General features: G+C 48.2%; 1 pseudogene; it reads right to left on the bottom strand.

The window, feature by feature from the left end:
* Positions 1 to 8284: 8284 nt before the first annotated feature.
* On the bottom strand, positions 8285 to 14158 carry LOC136460667 (succinate dehydrogenase subunit 5, mitochondrial-like; annotated as a pseudogene).
* Between the last annotated feature and the right edge of the window lie 10017 nt (positions 14159 to 24175).

Here is a 24175-nt window from a genome sequence, read left to right as displayed (position 1 = left end):
TTAGAAATTGTTTGGATAACACCTCAGCTATCCCTTTTCTTTTCTTTTGCTCCCATATGTCTAATAGTTACATCTGTTTCACTAACTAGGACCATCCTGCTGATGCTAAGTTCTTGAACACACCAATAGAGAACTATGTTCAGATGGAGGCCATCTTTGGTGGTAACCAAGCAACAGGCAGGTATGCAATGGGCTCAAATGAGCCTCTGGGTACTCCAACCGACATTGGCTAAGGTGATATTGATACCGTTGAGGACAACACTAACTTAGGTGGCAAGAGGTTGATTCTGGAAAGGGAACTCCTTTTGGTATGGAAGGCTCTAAGGATTCTGATGCTAAGAGCCAGGATGAAAGGGGTGGCAAGAGAAGGAAGCTTGCCCTAGAGGAAATAGACCTCATGAATGGAATGATCAAGGCTATGGAATCTATAGGAGATGCCCTAAAGACTCCACAGCACAATGAGGTGCATCAGGATCTTTATGGCTGTGTTATGGACTGCCCTGGGTACTCACAGGAGGCACTCATGTTTGCCCTGGTTTACCTGCTAAGAACAAGGCTGAGGGACTTTGCTTTGTTCAGATGACAGAGGCTCATAGGATCCTGTGGCTTAGGACCTACCTGAGCACAACCTACTTTGCTTAGATGCATACTAGTTGGCCTCTCCACTTTTTCATATAGCCATGCTAATTGTCTTATGCTGTAGGAAGTATTTTGATATGTAGCACTTACCTCAACTGATGCTACAAAGAACCATTTGCCGCCTAACCAAGGCTACACCTATTCTGGAATAGCATAGGAGCCATGGTGATGGATGTGAGGCTTTATTGATCCGTGTGGTGTAGACATTAACAAAGAGTGATGGATTGTCACATAGTTGATCTGAGCCCTATGCTATTCTTGTGTTTTCTCATGTCTTTCATCAAACCGTAGGATACGTCCATTCCCAAGCAACTGTTGTAGGCATGCCTACCGGATGGATGGAATGGATGTGTCCCACGCTTCTATGGGAGTCATAAACTTGCCTTAGCAATTTGTGTTCTTATTTGTCACCTAGGATGATTGCAGTTTACATTAGCTGAGGCCTACGTTTTTTGTGCTTCTAATGTCAACCATTTTTTGACTGAGGCTGATATAATTGTGAGATCCTTTTCACGCCTATGAAGATAACAGTGCCAGTTTGAGTAATGGATTAAGCACATTGTTGACCTTGGACTTGTGAGGTACTAGAGCATTGTTTCTTCTATCTTCTGCTTCTGCTTCTCATGGCTGTAATCAAACTATGTGAGACATCCATGCCCAAGCAACAGCTGGACAATTCTAATGATCTGATGGCTGGGCTGGATGCCTCACATGGTTTCATGATTGTCATGATCTTGGTTTTCTACTATCTATTTGAGGTTTGCTGCTGTCTATGTTTCTTAAGCTCCAAGTTCAAGGTCAAATGAAAAGGCAATTAAATCTAAGGCAAATCGATTGAACTACCGCTCATCTTATTAATATCTTATACTTGCTTTTATGTGTTTTTAAGGGGCAAATGGCTTGGTATGTTGTGTACCGTGGAAGAGTTCCTGGGGTATATGCAACCTGGGCTAGATGCAATGCCCAGATAACTGGTTTTAAAAACAACAGCTACAAGAGCTTCCCTAGCAAAGAAGAGACAGAAGCATCATACTTAGAGTTCATGGGTTGTAAAGATGATAAAGTTTTTGTCAATCCTCCACCAAAGGTGCTCAGGAACAAACCTGTATTATTTGTTGTGGCTGTGGGGCAGTGTTTTTTGTTGCTGGTGCTCTTGTGGTTCGTTCTTGCTCGTTGCTACAACTGTCTGTGATGCTCAAAATACCATGTCTTGGTATGTTGCCTATCGGGGAAAGGAGCCTGGGGTCTATGCCCTAAAATGCCTCCTTGCAGTGCTTCGAGCAACCAATCAAGCCCTATGTTGTTTCTAGTTCCATGACAGAATGAGGTGACTGCAGCTTTGATATTCTTGTCAAGCCTATGATGATAACTAAATCGCCATGTGTACTGGATTACAAATACCTGATGACCTTGAGCTTGTGAGGCACTGAAACTCTGGTCTTATTCTATTTGGTTTTCATGTTTGTTTGTTACCATTGTTGTGTGTTGCCTTCTGTGTTTCTTATGCTCCAAGCTCAAGGTCAACCGATGAAGAACTGTTATCTGAGGCCAATATGTTAACCACTGTCTGTTCATACATGGGTGGCTTTCCCTCTGTTATCTGAGCTCATCTTTTAAATTGTTAAACAGTGGGAAGAACTGCCTTTTATCATTGTTGTTGTATTATTTTGTAATATCTCTTATACTCCTAAGGTCATAGTTGATGATGATACAAATTGATCTGAGGCAATGTTTGTGTTCACATGCTTGTTCTAATAAAAATGGTGGTAACCTCACCAAAGTGATACATGGGTGTTCACACCTTATGCAATGCGTCAAACCAAACACAACTAGCACTATCAGCTCATTCCTCAAATTGGTGCAAGCTGGCAACCAAATAAACTGACTGTCATCCAGGTACCAATCCCAAAATTGCAACCAAACACACCTAGATGAATGATTTCAACCTGCATCACACCACCCAGGACAGTCCTCCGTCCCGGATACCCTACCCCGAAGCAACCAATCACGCCCATATTCATAAAGTAATGATCGAGGATAATAATGCATGCGTAGTCCTAAGGCTGTCCGCACCGCACAGCGGTAAAGGCGACGGTACGCCAGTGGTAGCGTACCGCGTGTCCGCACCGCGTGCCTGTAAATGGCCCGGGAGCGTACCGACTGCACAGAAAAACGCCACAGACCACGCATGCGAGAGAGAAAACGTTAAACACCGTAGCAATACTGTAGCGCGGAGAGACAAAGAGTTGGTGAGAGAGAAAGAGGGAGAGAGTGGAATAAAATATGGAATAGTGGGTATAGAGTATGTGATAGAGATACCACAGGTGCGAGAGAAATAGATATAGAATAGAGAATCTCGATGACTAGAATAGTGTGCGGATAGCCTAAGCTGCTATACGGGTCCGGGCCCGGCTGGCAAGATGCATGCATGCAAGTTGCAACCCAGGAACGAACACGCATTGCTATTTTCTGTTACCCTGCTAGCTGTGAGCCACGCACAGGGCGCGGCAACCTGCAAAAGCTGAACGTGATGAGATGACGCTAAAGGTAGACCGGAAGGCAGAGAGAGTCGGCCCTTGTTTAGTTCGCGAAATTTGGATTTTGGGGCTATTGTAGCAACTTCGTTTTTATTTGGCAAATAGTGTCCAAACATTGACTAATTAGGCTTAAAATGTTCGTCTCGTAATTTCCCATCAAATTGTGCAATTAGTTTTTCTTTTCGTCTACATTTAATGCTCCATGCACGAGCCGCAAACATTCAATGTGACAGGTACTGTAGTAACTTTTTGGATTTTGGAGTCCAACTAATTAAGGGCTCAGAGAGATGCCGGTCTCGCCCGGCCACAGCCAGGCTGCGCATCTGCCAGCAGCCGCCCTCCTGCCCAGCGGAGCGGCATCGTCCTTTGTTCTTCTGCTGTCGATTCCGCGATGAAATCGCGCGCGGCGGGGCCGCGGGGGGGGGGGGGGGGGGGGGGGGGGGGGTGCACTTTGAAACGCAAACGAATAGACGATCTACTCAAAGTTCAAATTCACGTGGAAGCACAAAAAATGCAAAACTAAGGTCTATACCTCCACGGTACCCTGCCCCTGCTGAGCCCTACTAGGGACTCAAACTTGCTCCGATCAGATCCCATCCATGTGTACGTACGTGTGGACGGACTGTGGAGTGATGCCTAGGCCTAGGCGTGCTCTTGTGCAAGTTTATAATACGTGGTATTTGCAGGTGTACTCCGTACTTTACTTTATGAATGGTATATGTACTCACCAGTCACCACTAACGTACCCTACAGTTTCTATGTACCTTGCCTGTCGCCACGCACCATAGCGGGATATGATAGGATGGTGATGCTTGGTGCCCAAAGGGTCCAATGCAAGCAGTCTAGGCTGGACGCACGGCCGGAGAAGTGTACGTGCTACTGCTACCCACTCTGCGGCTGCTCCGGCAGCATCATTGGCGTGCGTGAGATCAAACAGACAAGAAGCTGCCCTACCTGCATGCATCCCTAGCATGCCTCCTGTCGTCTAGCTAGCTCGCTCCTAGGACTAAGAGTGCGTTTAGATCCAAAAAAATTTGGATTTTGGCTCACTGTAGCATTTCGTTTGTATTTGGTAATTAGTGTCTAATTATGGACTAATTAGGTTCAAAAGTTTCGTCTCGCGATTTCTCGACCAACTGTATAATTAGTTTTTTTTTTCATCTACATTTAGTACTCCATGCATGTGCCGCAAGATTCGATGCGATAGTTACTATGCAAAATTTTTTGGCAACTAAATGGGGCCTAACTATGGCCATTGTGCATGGCCCGGTGACGAACAGATGGACTGTGCATGCCCGATATATACTTGCATCCAATTTCGTTGTTTATTACGGATAGGTCGGGTCCTCTGTGCACAAACATACATACCATGTTCTTCGCTTGATCGTATCAGCCATACAGTATTGTATGTTTGTGCACAAACATACATACCATGTTTGTCCGTCATGATACAGTATTTTTCTTTCACAACAAAACAGCATCAGCCGGTTTATAAGCCACAGAAATGATCAAGCGAACATGTGACACTTGTTGCTTGCAACATCTCCTACTCCGCTGGTCCAGGTAAGGCTGTGTTAGTGCAAGTGAAGTTACCGTTGCATGCTAATTCCTTCTTGGTTCTTGATTGGAAAACTTTTTTCTAAAGACAAAAAAATGATGATGTACTTGTAGTAGTAGTACTAGTAACTTGGGTAATTCTACCTCGTTCGCAAAAGAACATAGGGTATGCTTGGTTGGGTGCCTAATCCTTAGTCGGGTTCTCTGAAGCCAGTTTTGGCCTGTTTGGTTGCTCGTAAGTGGGCTGGAGCCTGGCTCACTCTGGCCAACCGTACCACCATAGCTTGGCCCTAGAAAAACGCCCAATCTGGTCGTTCCTGTGTAGCCTGGCCCGAGCCAGCATCCATGCCACATTCGCCTCACCGTCAGGTGTGGCAGGAACTCGCGCCGAGAAGGCCTGCGTTGTGGCGGCGAACTCAACGTTGACGAGCGCGCTCACTGCCAACGGCCGCACCCGTCCCCTGCTCCCACCACCCGAGCACCTCCCGCCCCTCGAAACACTACTCTTGATCCCGAGTCGTCTTCCCTCCCTCCGGCGCACCTCCATGCTTGCCCCCACCCTTGCCGGGCGCCATGCTCGAGCTCGCCGGCGGTCCGCCCGCTAGACTGCTAGAGCACGAGCTCGGGGATGGGGAGGCTGGGAGGGGGAAGTCGATGTGCTGTTGGCCGAGCGGAACAGCGGAGACCGCGGCCTGACCTTCCGGTACAGCGGCATGAAGAACCAGAGCACGAGCTCGGGGACGGGGACGGGGATGGGGATGGGGATGGGGAGCATGACGCGCGGCTGCGGCTCCTCCCAGCGGTCCAGTCATGGATGGGTTGCCTAGGGAGATGTGCCTCAAGATCTTCCACCTCCTAGATCACCAGTCTTCTGCTCCCCAAGGTTTGACGCCTCCTCAAAATTGTCGCATCCCAATGTGCAATTAGAAGCACGCGTGATCTAAATTCTTAACGTCCAATTTAGGATGGCCTCAAAACAAATCATAGTATGTGCTTTCCGTTGGCAATTCAGGTTTTGATTGTGTATCTCTGTAGACTTCTTCCGAGCACTACCGGAAACCCTTAGTTTATCGAGTGCAAGAATCTTTACCGAGTTCATTCTATGGTGCATACGGTAAAGAAACTGTTTGTCGAGTGCCGCCAGAAAAACACTCGGTATGTTAATTACACTCGGCAAAAGAGCCAAAAAAAAAAATACTCGGCAAAGCTCGACACTCAACAACCTAGAAAAAAAAAACTCGAAAAACTAAGCACTCGGCAAAAAAATATGTTTACAGAGTATAATTATTTAACACTTGACAAATAAATAAATTTATCGGGTACCATGATCTGACACTCGACGAACTTAGCTTTACCGAGTGCCCTAGATTTGACGCTTTAAACTGGGCACCTTATAAAAATCACCCGGCCGCCCGGTCCCTCCCCTCCCTCTCCCGTGCACTCGCCACGCTCTTCGGCCACCACCACCACAGATCGGAAGAGAAGAAGCATCAGCAGTAGGAAGGCGCCCCGAGGAGTGCAAGAAGCATTCTTGGTTCGCCGGGATCATACGGCGCCGCCGCAAGAAGCAGGCAGCGCCAGCGCCGCAGCCGGCCTCGGTCACCTCGCCACAGTCGGCCCCGCCGAGGCGCTCCTCCTGCCGCGCCCGCGCGGTCAGCAACCGGGGGCTCTCGCCGGAGCGGGACAGCCACGGCGGCAGCGGCGACAAGAGCAGCAGCTCGCCCGCCGCCGCGGAGGTGAGTGTGTTTGTTGGCACTGGAGCTGCGGCGGCGGCGGCGTTCTGTCGTGTGGTGTTTCTGTTGAGGGCGATGGCATGGGAGGAGCCGGGGGGCTGCCGCTTAATTCCGCTTATTTTGCCGTCTCGAGGATTTCACGGGTGTTGCTTTTCTTGGTTGTTGCGGGGTGTGGATTTGGGGAGGGCAACTCCGCCCTCGTCTCGCTGCTTCTTCGTGCTGCTATTCTTCCCAGCTGGCAGCGCTCGATTCCGGGGAGGGAGCGGTGCGGGACAAGCGTGTTCTCCCTTCGCAGATTTGCGAGGTGGGGTAGTAATGGCGTAGATCCCACACTTGCTAACTTGCAATCTCTACTATGTTCGCAGGGGATGATGCTCCCCCGTCCCTGCTAGATTCCCGCAGATCTCGCGGGCGTGCGGGGGGGTGGGGTGAAACGATGGCCAGATGAGTACAGACAGGCCGCTTCCGGTGATCTTTGCTTCCATTTTCCTCCTCTCATTCCACGTAATCCAGATTACTAGTCCACTTTTTAGAATTTCTTTTTTTCTTTTTGGATTTATTACATTTTGTCTATCAGTGAAGAAGAGTCTGTAAGATTTGATTGGCACACCCAAACCAAGTCCAAACCACCCCGTTGACATATACTATCTATGTACACGGGCGAGTGCCAGAGGACGAACGCAGCGTGGCTGCCTGTGGAGTGGCGGCGGCGGCGACAGGCGTGGTGGCGGCAGCGGCGTGGTGGTGGTGGGTTTTTTTTTTTATATATATATATTTTTCGAAGTATTTTTTTTGTTTTTTAATTTAAATGAAAGAAAAGTAATGAAACCTGCGATGGCTACCGAATAACCTCCTTCTATTTTATTAATTTGAAACCCTTTTACCTTTTTCTTCGTTCGCCAAATCTTCTCACTACCGGAGACTGTGTAGTTACCGAGTGTCCCGACAATTATCGAGTGTCAAAAGTCGGGGCACTCGGAATGCCCTAAGCCACCATATTTTCCTTTTTTTCGAGTTATGACTATATGCATTTGTGCAATCTCTTTCTAGTGATGTTTACACAATAGATCTGTACACAAAGACTAATCGAATCGCACATGATTTCACTTGTGAACTACGAAATATAAATTTTTAATTTGGCATACAAATATTTGTGATATAGTCAATATGAATGTGCAAGAAATTTCTAGTTTGACCAAATAAGCAGTGGTAACAAAACAACCATCACCTCGTCACAAACAGAAGGGGAGCCATATTTGATACTTCAGATTTCACATGCAAAGTGCAATTGGATGCAATTTTCCAGTACCAAGAGTTCTATACTTCTATACATGACAAACAAATTTGACAATCCTTGCCAGATCTTGCAATGCCATTCAGTGCATGAACACTTATGGCAAGACAGCCAGCTATGGTCAGTTGTTACTGTATAATTTGCTTAAAATTAAAATCTTTTTTTTTGGGGTACCAAGTGAAACACAATCAATATCAAGGTTTAGGATCCCACTATCAACTGAACAATTAACACTAGTTTCTGGAAATCATGGGCTTACACATGGTATGGAAAATAATGGATGGATGGTTGAGGAAAATACAGATCAAAGTTTTTAATAGATTTTCTTGAGATAGGCAAAATACCAAGCATGGGAAATTCAATGATACAAAAATCAGTCAAGCAATAAACAAGATAAAATTCTATTAAAAATGCAGCAACACTACATATGGAACAAAAACTGAACATAGTCTTAAAAGGAACTATGGATGGCACAGTCAGAGAAACGACGATACTGAAGTATCAGGCAACATATTACTAATTTTCTACAGCATAAGACAATACTGAAGTAAAACTGTACCACAGGGACAAGTAACATTTAGAATACGTACCTTTCCCCACTCAAAACCTATGCCACTGCATCTCATTTTGAGGTGTATCATTTTTGTCCCCAACTCAGTCTCCACCTTCTTTCTTAGATAATTTTCCTAAGGGCCAAAGGACTCCAGATATGTCATGTAGCGATTATATGCAGCTTTAACAGCATCTTCAATATAACCAGGTAAGGGACCCACATTCTGCAAAAGATCTGCCTTGATTAGACTGATATAAGCACACCAAAAAAATGCATGAGGAAATAGAGATAACAAGTACCAACTTCACCAGTCAGGCCACAAAGATCATCAAGAGTCATTCTTAGGGTAACCAAGGTTCCACTAAATTCTTCACACACCTCAGCTGCACGAAATACATTTTTCAAAGCCTCTTGACCAGCCTTATCATCGGTGGCTTTAGATACTGCTTTCTTTGCTTCTGCTACGAGAGAATCTGGAAGTTCATTCCAACTAGCAGCCAACAAATCCTTAAATGCAGATTCTATCTCTGGGTCAGATATTGCAGGCAAGTGTTTTTCATTTGAACTGAAGAAGCGCCTCAGTTTCCATGAGAGAGGATTGTTCCCACCTGAGCTTATAACATGGACAAGCTAATTAAGAATGATAAGTTTTAAGTGAAGTGCAGTATTAGAATCACATCATAATGAAAACAAACAAGGCATCATTGAGTCTTCTAGCATTTTTTCCCAAATATATAAACACAAATCAAACAAAAAAAATACACAACTCGAACGATTTCACATAAAATAATCTAATCTTGTTAAAGTAAGTTTAATCACTTTGAATCCTCTTTAACCATTTCTCTCACATAATTCAGCGCATATTATATTAGAATGAAAGATTAGTATTAACTAAGTATTTTCATTGAAAAATAACATGGAAAAGGCAACCTTTGTATCCCCCTTTTAGTTAATGACTATATCCCTAAGTCCATGGTTAAGAACATGATATATTGGAATAGAACTGTTGGGGTTACAATGTTACATAAAAGCACACCCCCTCCTCCCCCATCCACAAACGTGGTGTGTGAAAAAAATACAAGATGTCCCTTATTCCCTTCCACCTTCACTCAAACCAACCCTCCTTGCAGCCATCAGCACAGGATGGGCGAACCCTAAACAGTCACAATCTCATGGCACCCCTGATCCCATGCATGAAAAACATAAATAATGATTTGTTGTCGCTGACTTCCTGAAGCCCGTATACTCAAACAAAGGCTAGACAACCTTGTGTGTAGTTGCTTCATAAGCAAAGGCCTCATTGTCAAGTAACCGATGTTCTAGCATGTGTTCAATAAATGAGAAAGTGAGTCCATTCAGCCTAGAAAGAAACGCTCTAGGACCACACATTTCACATCTGAGCAGGTGTGTCCAGGCAACTCTCACTACCGGAGATTCTCTCGTATTGTTAAACTGAGAACTGAGATACATCACTAATCACCTCATTTGGATCCTACCTAAGCGCTAGGCTATGAGGATACATGCCAGTAGATGGTTTATGAAAAAGTGGCAAAGACATACATGCTAATTGCCAACTAAAACTGTAACTCGACCAATGAGTATTATATGATGAACCTGCAATGCCCGTGATTAGCTGCAGAATTTTACAAGCATCATAAAAAAAGGTAAGACTAGGCCGACTACCAAAGCCATATTTGACCGAAAAGCATTTAGCTAAATGCAAGGAGTACTATCAGAACAAATTCTATATCACCTCCACTCTTCGCGAAATATTTGACTACTCATCATCCAATCTAGCAAACATCTTCTATGTGAATCGACCAAGAACATGAATGTCTCTTTATCATCTCATATGGTTTTTCTCTAGCACTACTACTCTATTGCTCTAAACTACAATATCGTCTATATGTTAGGATGGATGACCGTCAGTGGATGTACACGGGCTATCAGAAGAGGGGTCAATACACAAATGAATGGATTGAGAAGGCCAATGATTTCATGATGAAGGCATTTGCAAATGGATGGCGACATGTCTGGTGTCCCTGTAGGAAGTGTAAGAACAAGGCAATGAAAACATATGAGGAGATGAGTAAAGATCTTGTCAACAATGGATTTGTAGAGAACTATACCCGGTGGACCATGCATGGTGAACGCCATCGTGCGAGAGAAGAGGTCATGAGACAATGGATCGAGGAGTTTGATTCTAAAGCCGGGGTGGCAGAAATGTTAAATGACCATGACATGGCTTTCGATGAAGGAAGTGCAGAGCAGGAGCCAGAGCAAACTGCAAAGGCGTTTTATGCCATGTTGGATGCGGCACAACAACCCCTTCACGGGCGCACCAATGTTTCTAAACTGGATGCCATTGCACGTCTAATGGCTGTGAAGTCCCAGTTTAGCTGGAGTAGAGAATCCTTCGATCAACTGTTGACAGTAGTTGGCACCCTACTTCCGGATGATCACGTTTTGCCAAAGAACACATATGAGTCAAATAAAATCCTTCGTGCACTCAAGATGTCGTACGAGCAGATACATGCTTGTCCGAACGGATGCATCTTATTCAGGGGAGAACATGCTAATGATAATTACTGTCCGAAGTGTAAGGCATCTAGGTACATTGAGTTAGAATCTGGTGATGGTCGGAAGACGCAAACAAAAGTCGGCGCAAAGATCCTGAGGTACCTTCCTTTCATACCGAGGATCCAACGACTTTTCATGAGCGAGGAATCCGCAAAACAGATGATGTGGCACAAAACTGGACGCCGATACACTGACAAGATGATACATCCGTCCGATAGTGAATCATGGAAAAGCTTCGATCGGAAGCATACCGACAAAAGCTGACGAGGCTCGTAATGTACGCATTGCACTGGCAACTGATGGGTTCAATCCTTATGGAATGGGTTCTTCACCATACACATGTTGGCCCGTATTCGTCATCCCTCTCAACCTCCCACCTAGCGTCGCCTTTCAACGGCAAAATATTTTCTTGTCACTTATAATTCCAGGACACCCGGGGGCTAATATGAGTGTGTACATGGAGCCTTTGATAGATGATTTGGTCCGTGCATGGGACGAAGGGGTAGTGACATACGACCAATTCACAAAGACAAACTTCAAAATGCATATTTGGTACCATTATTCCATGCATGACTTCCTGGCTTATGGGTTATTTTGTGGCTGGTGTGTTCACACGAAGATGCCATGCCCGATATGCAAGTCAACTGTGGAGTTCTTTCGGTTGGAGAAGGGGGGCAAGTTTTCTTTGTTTGACAAACATCGACAATTCCTCCCTCTTGACCACCCATTCAGGAGAGACAAGAAGAACTTTCGAAAAGGTGTCACAGTGGAAGACTTTGCACCGGAAATGATGACAGGTGCCCAGGTTCTTGAGATGTTAGATGGTCTTGTGGTCGACAATGAAAAGGGGGGCTTCATGGGATACGGAAAAGAGCATGCCTGGACACACAAGTCATGCTTGTGGAAGCTTCCTTACTTTAAGGACCTCCTTCTTCCACATAACATTGATGTAATGCACACTAAAAAGAATTTCACCGAGGCGGTCCTTCACACAATCATGGATTGGGAAAAGTCAAAGGACAATGTCAAGGCTAGATTGGATCAAGCAACGCTATGCGATAGACCAAAGCTAAACATGTTGCCTCCCTTACGCGGGAAGTCATGGAAGAAGCCTAAGGCCGACTTCATCCTAACAAGGGCCCAAAAGAAAGAAGTTCTTCAATGGTTCCAATCGTTGATGTTCCCTAATGGGTATGCAGTGAATTGGAGGAGGGGTGTGAACTTAAGTACCATGCGAATCACAGGGCTCAAGAGTCATGATTACCACATATGGATTGAACGCCTTCTTCTGGTGATGGTTCATGGCTATTTCCCTGATCACATCTGGCGAGTGATGGCAGAGTTGAGCATGTTCTTCCGCAAGCTATGTGCTAAGGAGATATCTCGGACCGAGATTGAAGAAATGGAAAGAATGGCCCTGGTGTTGCTCTGCAAGTTGGAGAAGATCTTTCCCCCCGGCTTCTTCAATCCGATGCAACATTTGCTCTTGCACCTACCATATGAGGCAAAAATGGGGGGCCCTGTGCATGCCCGTTGGTGCTATCCAATTGAGCGATGCCTAAAGGTTCTTAGAACAAAATGCAAAAATAAATGCAAAATTGAAGCTTCCTGTGCAGAGGCATCCATTGTGGAGGAGGTGTCATACTTCACAACAAGATACTATGCCGACAACCTTCCTAACGTGCATAATCCACCCCCTCGTTACAATGCTGCCGACAATCAGTCGACCCTCAGCCTTTTCCGAGGGCAACTCGGAAGTGCAAGTGAACCTACCTTGAAGATGTTGAGCCTAGAAGAGTGGCGCTCTATCCAGCTATATGTGTTGCGGAACCTTGAAGAGGTTGGCCCGTACATTGCGTAAGTTTTACACAAACTTGTTTCTTTTCTTGTCAATATTTTGCATGCACCCGTCCAACCCTCTTGTTAACGGCCGTTACAGCAAATTTGTTCTCCTCTACCATCGTCCATCACGGAGGGAACCCACCGAAGCGGAAGTTGAAACCCTTCTAAGACATGGCGCGGGAGAACGAAATCCCACTTTTATTTGTTGGTTCAAGGAGGAGGTACTGTTCAATTTCATTGGTTGTTTGTACTTAACTCTCAACTCGACAAATATATAAAGAATCATCCTACTTGAACTAGCAGGCCAAAACTGACGTGTCTATGAGTGCCGAGTTGAGGCAAGTTGCCAATGGATTTGAATTTAGGGTCAAGTCATTCTCTGTGTACGATGTCAATGGATATCGCTTTCACACAACTCAGCATGAGCAGAGTCAGCCGAATCGAAGAACCACAAATACCGGTGTTTTCACGCCAGGCACAGATGGGTTGGACTACTATGGAATAATTGAAGAAATATACAAACTCAAGTTTCCTGGTTGTGTACCTCTTCGTCCTATCATATTCAAATGCCATTGGTTTGATCCCAAAGAAGTGATAAAGACCCCTGAGCTTGGGTTAGTCGAAGTTCTAAAGTCATCCGTCTTGCTAGGAGACGACGTGTACATTGTGGCCCAACAGGCCATGCAAGTTTATTATCTCTCATATCCGTGCCAAACCAAAGACCGTCTTAAGGCGTATGATGTTGTGTACAAGGTATCGCCGCATGGTAAAGTACCCGTCCCAAACGATGATGATTATAACATCGATACAAACACATATGACGGAGAGTTCTTTCAAGAAGAAGGATTAGAAGGGAGTTTTGAGATTGTCTTAGATGTAGATCTCGCAATGGAAGTAGACAATGATACGGTCATTGTTGACGGGAATGATGGAGAGGAGGTTCACAACGCGAAGGACTTGTGATTACTTGAGCAACACCATTCAGGCAGTGTCGCTAGTGATGAGACTTTGAGAGACGATCATAATTACGTCGACAATAGCGATGATGAGATTTTTGGCCCACCTATCGATGATCTTGATGATTATTTCTAGTACATGTAAGATCTGTAGTACTTATGGCAATTTTATACATGTATGATACATTTACTTATTTTGCATCTCTTTTATACATGTATGATACATTTACTTATTTTGCATCTCTTTTATACATGTATGACACATTTACTTTTGTATATGCGTACTGATAGTTTATTCCTTTTGTTGCAGGTGATTGATGGTGGGCGGTGGAATTAGGAAGATTAGGTCGGTTATGACCTTACTGGCTGGTGGCGAGGGGTCCAGCCAGGGTGGAGGAGGAGGGCGTGCACAGACTGAGGGTGGAGGGCGTGCCCAGGGAGGAGGAGGAGGGCGACGACGAGGGCATGCCTAGGGAGGTGGAGCCCAGGGTGGAGGTGGAGCCCAGGGTGGAGGAGGAGCCTAGGGTGGAGGAGGAGGACGATGACGACGAGGGCGTCGAGAGCCGACACCTCCTCCATAGGACGACGACGACGAGTTCGTAGCGGCCATGGAGGAGGATGAGGAGGAGGAGACCAGGGAGGAGATAGCGGAGGCGGTGGAGGAGGCACGGAGGGAGGATGAGGCCAAGCGTGAGGAGGATGCCGACTTGCTGGCAGAGGAAAATGGGGTGCCTACGGTTTGGCTGCGAGGGTCGTCGCGCCTCCCAGACTTACCCATACAGAGATGGCTAGTGATTCAACCCTCCAAAACTAAGTAAGTAATTTTTGCATGTTAACACTACTTCATAGGTTTTTAAGTTATAACAGAAACTAATATTCAATCTCAATAACTTTGTGGAGGGATTGGGAAATGGTGATCCTAGGGAGTCACTCTCGCCGAGTAAATAGGATCTTGGGTCTTCTGTGCAGGGCAAACTACCCCGGGATGGTGAGGATCGATGGTGTTGTGCAGCCCGCCATGAAGTGGTCCCACTGGCACGCCGCCAGCGATCAGACTGATCGAGCTGGCAGGTGTTATAACAGCAAGGCCGACCGGGTGATGAAAGAGCTGTGGGTACGTGTTCATCGCACTATGCTGATAATAACATCACATTAATTGTATATTACTGACTGTATTTGCTTGTAGGATTACTACACCTTGGCGGAGGGAGTACGTAGGGAGGACGCGGATGACGTGGTGAACAGAGTCTATGTTCACCGAGTGCAGGACCTCTTCTATGAGACAAAGCTCCTATGCAGAAGAATTTACCATGGCCGCAGAGGACACAGAGTCACCAGAGCACAGGCAGTGCACCTGCCCCTGACTAAGGAGCAATACTTGACGATAAACATGAGATTACATCGTCTGCGATTAATTGCACTGAAATTGATTTATGATTTGTCATGTGCTCATGTACATGCAGGTGCCTCCTGCTTGGTGTGCGGGGATGGACCACTGCTGGGAGGCCATTGTGGACAAGTGGTTGAGTGAGGAGTACGAGCAATATCACGCCGTACGCTCACGTTGCCATGCGATGATGCAGGGTTCCTCGCACAAACAAGGCCCCACTACCCTCAAGGAATATGCAGCCAGATATGTACATGGATTTCATTTCGTTGTTGCTATGCTAACTTCTGAATGCATAATATCTTATTGTTGTGCTTCTTCCTGCAGATGTGGTTCCACCCCGGCCAGGAGTGCGCCTCATTCAAGGCATATGCCTTGGCACACAAAGGCAAGGCAAAGGACCCCGACCTCGTCTACAACCCAGAGGACTCGCCCGAGGCATACAGCAACCCAAGCGTGCACAGGCGCCTCAGCGAGTACACGGCGATGGCGAGAGAGATCCATGGTTTAGAATTTGATCCGAGCACCGCTGACCTCGAGGGTGACATCGTCATGAGGTTGGGACTAGGTAAGCCACACGGGCGGTACTATATGGGCAACAGCACCATAGACACGGCCAACACTCAGACACTCGCCCAGATTAGAGCCCGGAGCACGAGTTCGAGTCCGGCCATACGCCCACGCTCACAGCCCTAGGTGGTAGCACTCTAGGTTAGTTCTGTTGCATTCGTTGTCCATTCATTTTCTACTCGTTCTTTATTTGCATTCTAACTATGTGATAAATAATTGTAGGCCCAGATTGAAGCCCTGCAGGAGTCACAGCAGGCCTCACAGAGCCAGCTTCAGGCCCTCGAGCTGTCGCACCAGGCTGAGTTAGCATAGGAGAGGGCGCGAGTGCAGACCCAGCTTGAGGCCTTCCAGTAGGCACACAAGGACTGGTATGAGTACATGGCCTGTTTTTCTCAGAGCATGGGCCAGCCTCCACCGCCTCCGCCGCCGCTGATGATACCGTTGGTGCCTCCACCTCCGCGCGACGGCACTCCTATGAGTCACTTAGATGCACTCTTCACTTTCGTGTCATATAGAGCTACCTTCGACTTATACCTTAGTTTGACCTACCATAGCTTAGACCTTAGAATTTGCTTTGATCCAGATAACTCACATGTGCAATCTCGTTCTAGGGACCTTCTACAGCTGGATCAAACAACGATATGCATGGTGATCAAGACCTGGACTTGACTCCGTTTCTCCGCAGGCCTCCGACCATGTGACAGGCCATCCGACCTTGTTTGATAGTTTTGTATGTTGAACTGTGGACTTGGTTGAACTTTGGACATATGTTGATGGTGTTTGTGGACTTTGCATGGTGCTTTTCGACATATGTTGGTTATTGTGAGTGGATGTGACATTTGTGGACATATATGTGATATATATTGCCTATCTGTCATGTTATTATAATTTCCTGTGATTTTGTTGCTTATTGTGACTGGATATGCACTGAAACAAACAAAAAAATTCTGTGGACATATTTTACCGAGTGTAGCACTCGGTAAAACAGAGATTCTATCAGTTTTACTGAGTGTAGCACTTGGTAAAACAGCGAACAGAACCAAATTGGTTCTGATTCTATGAATTTTGCTGAGTGTGCCATTTTTTACCGAGTGCGGCGTCCCCACTCGGAAATATTTGACTACTTTTTACCGAGTGGGAACACTCGGTAAACATTATTCCTGAAGTTTATTTGCAGAATTGTTTTAATCACAAAAATGGTTATTATTTTACCGAGTGTTAGGAGCTACACTCAGTAAACATTATTCAAAAAACTTATTTGCGGAATTGTTTTAATCACGAAATGCTAATTTATTTACCGAGTGCTGCTAATGACACTCGGTAAACGTCGCCGTTAACGGTCAGTTTGGAGGGTGACGACCGTCAAGTCATAATTGTTTACCGAGTGTCATTGTAGCACTCGGTAACTCTATGCTCCGAGTGCGCTGATATTGGACACTCGGTAAATAACTTCACCGAGTCGTTGTTTGCCGAGTCCACTTTACCGAGTGTGGCACTCGGTAAAGAGTTTGCCGAGTGTGTAGCACTATTTGCCGAGTGTTACTCACACTTGGTAAATTAACAGTATCCCATAGTGTCTTCAGTTCTATCCAAGCTCGGTTTTGTCTGAATCTTTGTGGAAGAAGAAGCGGTTCGCCAACCGCTACATCTAGGGATCCCACAAAATCATTAAACCTGGCGGCTGCTCGCTCTTTGATCAGTGATTCACCGGCCACTAGATCGATGGAGTGTTGATTTAGCATTCGGCAACATATTTGTCGAGTGCTCGATAAAAAACACTCGGCAGAAATAGCTTTGCCGAGTTCTTTTTTTTTGGAGTGTAATACTCAGCAAATGCTTTGCTGAGTGTTTTTTTCTTTGGCTGTGTGCCCATGGCAAACCTATGAAACCTATGAATTCTGGTAGTTTCTTAGTGCCGGGTACCATAAAAAGGGGTCTTCTAAGCGAAAACCGAAAAAATCGCTTAGACCCTGTCAAAATCAAAGCCAAGAGACAACTACTGGCTAACCCCGGCCTTGTCCGAGGCTATCGATTCTCCGCCTCGCTCAAGGCCTCGCACGTAAGGCCTCGAACGGGGTATCGATTCTCCGTCTCACTCGAGGCCTCGCACGTAAGACCTCGGACGGGGAACCGATTCTCCATCTCGCTCGAGGCCCTGCACGTAAAGCCTCGGACGAGGTGTCGATTCTTCACCTCGCTCGAGGCCGGCTCGGCAACAACCCTGTCACCTCCGCCTCGATCAACTTCCCTGACAGAACGTCATGTCCAACTGATGTGACCAACCACTCCCGCGACGTCAGCCGGACGATGGCTCAACATGGCAGAGTGACTGACGAAATGGGAGTCGCATCAACACCATGCTGTCCAGGACAGGACGGGGCAGGGGTTACCAGCCGCTGTGCTTGGTACTGTGCCCATGACTGACACCCACACTGCACTGTGCTACCTAACCCCTGCTCCAAGAACAACACGGCATGGGGAGTCAAGTCCAGGTCACTGTAGCCTCGAAATCAGTGTATAGGACCAACTGCTCCCTCTGAGCCTCGGCAATCCACTTCAGGGTCTCGGCAGCCTCAGGATTCGCGCCCGTCGAGCCCCCCACAATGGCTCGGCCTCTGCACCAACTAAGCATCGGCTCTTTATGCTGTCGACACACAGTGACCGACACGTCGCCCGCCATGCCCTGCGTCAAGCTATCACTGGAGCTCCCACGTCGCACAGGATCAGACGTGACCAGTGCGTCGCTCCAGTGCATCAAGGACGAAGACCGCTCCATTGACCATGCTGCCACAGTGACAAGCTACTGGGCTCAGAAATGCCACCTCCGCTCACAAGACGCCACATAGCAAACACATGTATCACCGCTATCCCCCCTTCAACTATAAAAGGAAGAGACCGGGGCCGTTTCTAGACACGAACACAGACAGACGGAGATTCAAACACACACGTGCGAGCAACGCGCAACACTCTATAATATGCACGCCTCCTCGCTGCCTGAGATCAACATCTCAAGCAATCCACGCCGCTCCACGTAGAGACCTGGGACATGCTCACTCTCTCGCCCTGCTTGTTAACCCCTACTACAAGCACCTCGGTGCAAGGAATACAAGATCGATCTCTCAGACTAGACGTAGGGCATCTATCGCCTGAACCAGTATAAACCTTGTGTCTCTTTACATCACCATCCGGGATTAGGGGCACGCAGTATATTTTCACTTGTTGATTGAAGGTCCACCGGTCCAAAACACCGACTATTGGCATGCCAGGTAGGGGTTCTACTGCGTGTCAGCTTCATCATCCCAACAAGTTCTGGATGGCAGACCCCGCATGACCACTGCGTCTCGGCACGGTGATCTGGTTTAGGAGCTTAGAGTTCATGTCTCTAGGATGTGAGTATGATATGGTACTCCTCACACCCAGAGCCCCATCGACCGAGGACGACACCACGCACTAGCAGCCCAGGCGCAGGCGGTGCCCGGGCCATCGCTCTTGCCACGCTCGCCAGGCACAGCGCGAGCGGAACCACCCCGACAGCGCACAAGCTCAGGGTGACGCACCGTGCTCCACCAGTACCCCATGTCCGGCTGTTGGTACAGAGTCCCTGGTTGGGGACCTGTCCAGCTTAAGCCTGGGCAAGGGAAAAATGCCGGTGGTGTGCAGCGACGCCCCGTCATCAAGCTCTGCCCCGCCACCTCCTAAGGAGTCGACTCCGGTAGAGCAAAGCCCGACAATGGCACCATCCCTGTACCCTTTTGGGTTTGGCAATACCGTCGTCGCCTATGCTTCCGCCTATGCTTCTGTACACGTAGAGCCCTAAGGACGCCACCAACGCTTCGCCCTCGACCTTGACTCCATGACCTCGACCCACACCCGTGCTGACTCCTCAGAGGAGGACGAGGCGCGGGCTGGAGTAGACTTTTCTGGGCTTCATGACCCTAAAGTTATGCGCCGCTTCTTGGCCGCGAGCGACTACTGCTTCAGTTACTCCGACTTCGACAACAAAGACACTTACGCCCCCACTCGCGAGTGTTTCCACATCAGGCTCGAGTTGCCGAGAGCGAGCGATGAGGACGAGGGGGCAGGCAACCGTTCCCCACTCCGCCAGGGGCAGGTGACACCACACCTCCACGCATCGAGCCACCGGCAGTGTGGAACAAGAACCCTGAGGAGCTTTGACGCCTTTACTTGGAGCAGCTCCGCGAGCTTCAGGCCAAGGTCGAGCAAGATCGACTCCTGCTACAGCAGCTCTGAGACACTCTCAAGCAAGAGCCATGGGGTCGTGGTGATGGCGGAGGGCTCGCGACGTCAACCGCCGCATCAACAACGATGAAGGGGGCGAGTAGTCCTTCTCCTGAGCCGCCTGGCCCTCGAGTCTTTAGCAGAGCTATCCGCGCTGCTCATTTCCCGGCCCGGTTTCGGCAACCGGCCAGCCTCACGAAGTAAAGCGGCGAGACCAATCCCAAACTTTAACTGGCCGATTACCGCCTAGCTTGTCAACTAGGTAGCGTGGACGATGACCTGCTCATCATCAGCAACCTCCCATTGTTCCTGTCACACTCGGTGCGAGCCTGGCTTGAACACCTCCCTCCCTCGTAGATCCACAACTGGCGCGACTTGGTAAAGGTCTTTGTCAGGAATTTCCAGGGCACATACGTGCGCCCTAGGAACTCCTAGGACCTCAAGAGTTGTCGCCAAGGGCCAGACGAGTCTCTCCGAGACTTCATCCGACGCTTCTCCAAGCAATGCACCGAGTTGCCAAGCGACGGCGACTTAGAAATTGTCCAGGCTTTCCTCTCTAGCACCACCTGCCGAGACCTGGTCCAAGAGTTAGGCCAGAACGTGCCAACCTCGGCGACCGCGCTCCTCGACATCGCCACCAACTTCGCCTCAGGTGAAGAGGCTGTCGGGGCAATCTTCCCCGACAACGATGCCAAGGGGAAGCGGAGGGACAAGGCCCCTGGGGCCTCAACTCCCCACCTCCCCAAGAAAAAGAAAAAGGGTCGCTAAGGAAAGCAAGAGGTCCTCGAGGTCGGTCTAGTGGTGGCCGTAGATCGCAAGAATCCCTGAGGCCCTAGAGGCCCCAGGCTCTTTGACAATATACTTAAGAAACCCTGCCCTTACCACCAGGGCCCGGTAAAGCACACCCTCGAAGAGTGCACCATGCTCCAACGTTACTACGCCAAGCTCGGGCTCCCCAGCGACGAGGCCAAGAGGAGGGACGCCAGCGATCGGGACAACGACAAGGACGACGGGTTTCCCAAGGTGCACAACGCCTTCATGATCTTTGGCGGGCCTTCAGCAGGCCTCACGGCATGCCAGCAAAAGAGGGAGCGCCGGGAGGTCTTCTCAGTGAAGGTGGCTGTTCCTCGGTACCTCGACTGGTCTCTGTTAGGTCGAGATGGCGGACTAGAGGGGGGTGAATAGTCTTTTCTAAAATTAAATGTGTCGGCTAACCGAAACAAGTGTGGAATTAAGACGATCGGTCTAGCCAAGACTACACCCCTCTATCTATATTTTCTAGCACCTTCCAAAGATACTAATTAAGCAACAAAGGTGTCGGGCTAGCTAAAGCTCACCTAACTAATTCTAGGAGCAAGGTCACACAAACCTATGTCACTAGTATTTCAAGCAATGAGGGAGCTCCTACACATGCTAGTAAGTAAAAGCACAAAGGCAACTAAGCTCACTAGCAATGCTCAATAACAAGGCAACCAATGTCAAATTAGAGAGCTTAAATACTTAGCTACACAAACTAAGCAAAGTGACTGACAAGGTTACACAAACCAAATTAGCCACGTAAGGAAGCTACTTCTATGCTACACAAGTAAGAAGGTAACTAGTGAGCTACACAAGCTAACTAATTACAAGAGCAACTACACAAGCACAATATATATAAAAGTAATCACAAGCTTGTGTAAGGGGATTGTAAACCAACGGGAAGAACAAGGTTGACATGGTGATTTTCTCTCAAGGTTCACGTGCTTGCCAACACGCTACGTCCCCGTTGTGTCGACCGCTCACTTGGTGGTTCGATGGCTAATTGGCATCACCCGCCAAGCCCGCATGTCGGGCACTGCAAGAACCTACCCCGAAAGTGAGGGTAGCTCAATGACACGCTCAACTAGAGTTGCTCTTCGTGGCTCCCGCGGGGCGAGCACAATGCCCCTCACAAAGCTCTTCTTCGGAGCACCGCACAAGCTTCTTGTGGGCTTCGACGAAGACCACTACCAAGCCGTCTAGGAGGTGGCCACCTCCAAGAGTAACAAGCACCACCGGCTTGCAACTCGATCACCTAGTGCCACTCGATGCAATCTCACAATGCAACGCACTAGAATCACACTCACTCGCAATTGATTCACACTCTTGCAAGCACAAGTGAGTTAGAGGGCATCCAAGCACTCCTACACAAGCCACATAGGTGTGAGGGTGCTTAGCCGCGACCATGACCAAAGGCCACTTCTATTTATAGCCCCAAGGGCTAAACTAGCCATTACCCCTTCACTGGGCAACTGTCGGGTCGACCGGACGCTCCGGTCGTGTTGACCGGACGCTGGATCTCAACGTCCGGTCACCCAATGATAGCCACATGTCACCTGCGTTCAACGGCATTCTTTCGATCTCAACAATCATCTTCTGACCGGACGCAGTAGCTCCAACTGACCAGACACTGGACCTCAGCGTCCGGTTGTTTACAGTAAGGTACCGACCTTGACCGGACGCGTCCGGTCGCACGTGATCGGACGCAGCCCAGCGTCCGGTCATACTCCAGCTCTTGCGTTACCATGCGTCAGCCTGACCGAACGTGCCCTGCCAGCGTCTGGTCACTTCTAGTGCCAGCGTTCGATACACTCAGTGAGACTCTGTCTTTTCAGTGTAGGGCGCCGATGGCACCATCGAACTGTCCGCACTCTACGAGCGGACATTCCATCGGTGGAGTTTCTTCACCAAGTTGATCCACATCAACTCCAACTCCATCTCCTTTGTAAATGTGCCAACACTACCAAGTGTACACCACCATGTATATGTGTGTTAGCTTTTCACAATCATTTTTCAAAGGATTAGCCACTCAACTTGCCACACCACTCAATCCTAGCGACGATGCAAAGTTAGATCACTCGAGTGGCACTAGATGACCGATATGTAAACAAGTTTGCCCCTCTTTATAGTATGGCCATCTATCCTAAACCCGGTCACAAACTTCTCTACACATCTATGATCAGTGAAATGAAATGCCCTAGGTTATACCTTTGCCTTGCGCATTCCATTTCATCTCCTCCAATGTTGATGCAACACATGCACCAACATGATCAACAATGATATGATCCACTTCATATCATCATGTGATCATATTGGTTCATCGATCTTGACATCACTTGTTTTTCACCGTTGCCTTTGTCCATCGGCGTTAAGTCTTGCTCAAGCTTCACCGCCACGCGGTCCATCACTCCAAAGCCTTCGACTTGCCCTTCACGCTTGCAACCGGTCCATCAAGCCAAGTCTTATCTTGATCTTCTCCACCTTGATCACATGACTCAATGTCATGTCTCATGTGCATTTAAGCTCCTTCATGATCACATGTGTGAGCTTTGCAACATCTCCAAGCCATTTTCACCTTTATGGCATATGTTGCTCACACACATGTACCTGTGGACTAATCACCTGTGTATCTCACATAAACATAATTAGTCCACCTAAGTTGTCACTCAATTACCAAAACCAAACAAGGACCTTTTAGTCTTAGGAGGCGATCCCCTTTGATCGGGACGACCACCACGATTATGTCCCGAACCCAGGGCAGTACCCACTCATCATCGACCCGATCATCGGCAACACTCAGCTCACCAAGGTGTTGATGGACGGAGGCAGCGACCTCAACATCCTCTATGCCAACACCCTGGAGCTCCTAGAGCTCGACCAGTCACAGCTCTGGGGTGACGCCACGCCTTTCCACGGCATCATGCCAGGGAAACGCACGTGACCCCTCAGGCGCATCAACCTACCCGTCTGCTTCGGTACTCCCTCTAACTACCGCAAGGAGGTCCTTACCTTCGAGGTGGTTGGGTTCAAAGGAACCTACCATGCCATCTTGGGGCGGCCATGCTACGCCAAGTTCATGGCGGTCCCCAACTACACCTACCTCAAGCTCAAGATGCTAGGCCCCAACGGCGTCGTCACTGTCGAGTCCACGTACGAGCATGCATACGACTGTGACGTCAAATGCATCGAGTACGCCAAGGCTCTCGTGGAGGCCGAGACCCTCATCGTCAACCTCGACTGACTCGATAGCGAGGCGCCTGACTCCAAGCGTCGCGCCAAGACTTTCGAGCCCACGGAGGCCGTCAAGCTTGTCCCGGTCGACCCCAACGGCTCCGATAATCATGCGCTGAGGATCAGTGCCACCCTCGACATCAAATAGGAGGGCGTGCTCGTCGACTTTCTTTGTGCGAATGTCGATGTATTTGCGTGGAGTCCCTCGAACATGCCGGGCATACCGAGGGAGGTCGCCGAGCACGCCTTGGACATCTAG

This window comes from Miscanthus floridulus, chromosome 6 (assembly GCF_019320115.1).
Source record: "Miscanthus floridulus cultivar M001 chromosome 6, ASM1932011v1, whole genome shotgun sequence".
Classification (NCBI taxonomy): domain Eukaryota; kingdom Viridiplantae; phylum Streptophyta; class Magnoliopsida; order Poales; family Poaceae; genus Miscanthus; species Miscanthus floridulus.
This window is presented reverse-complemented; position numbering and strand designations above follow the sequence as displayed.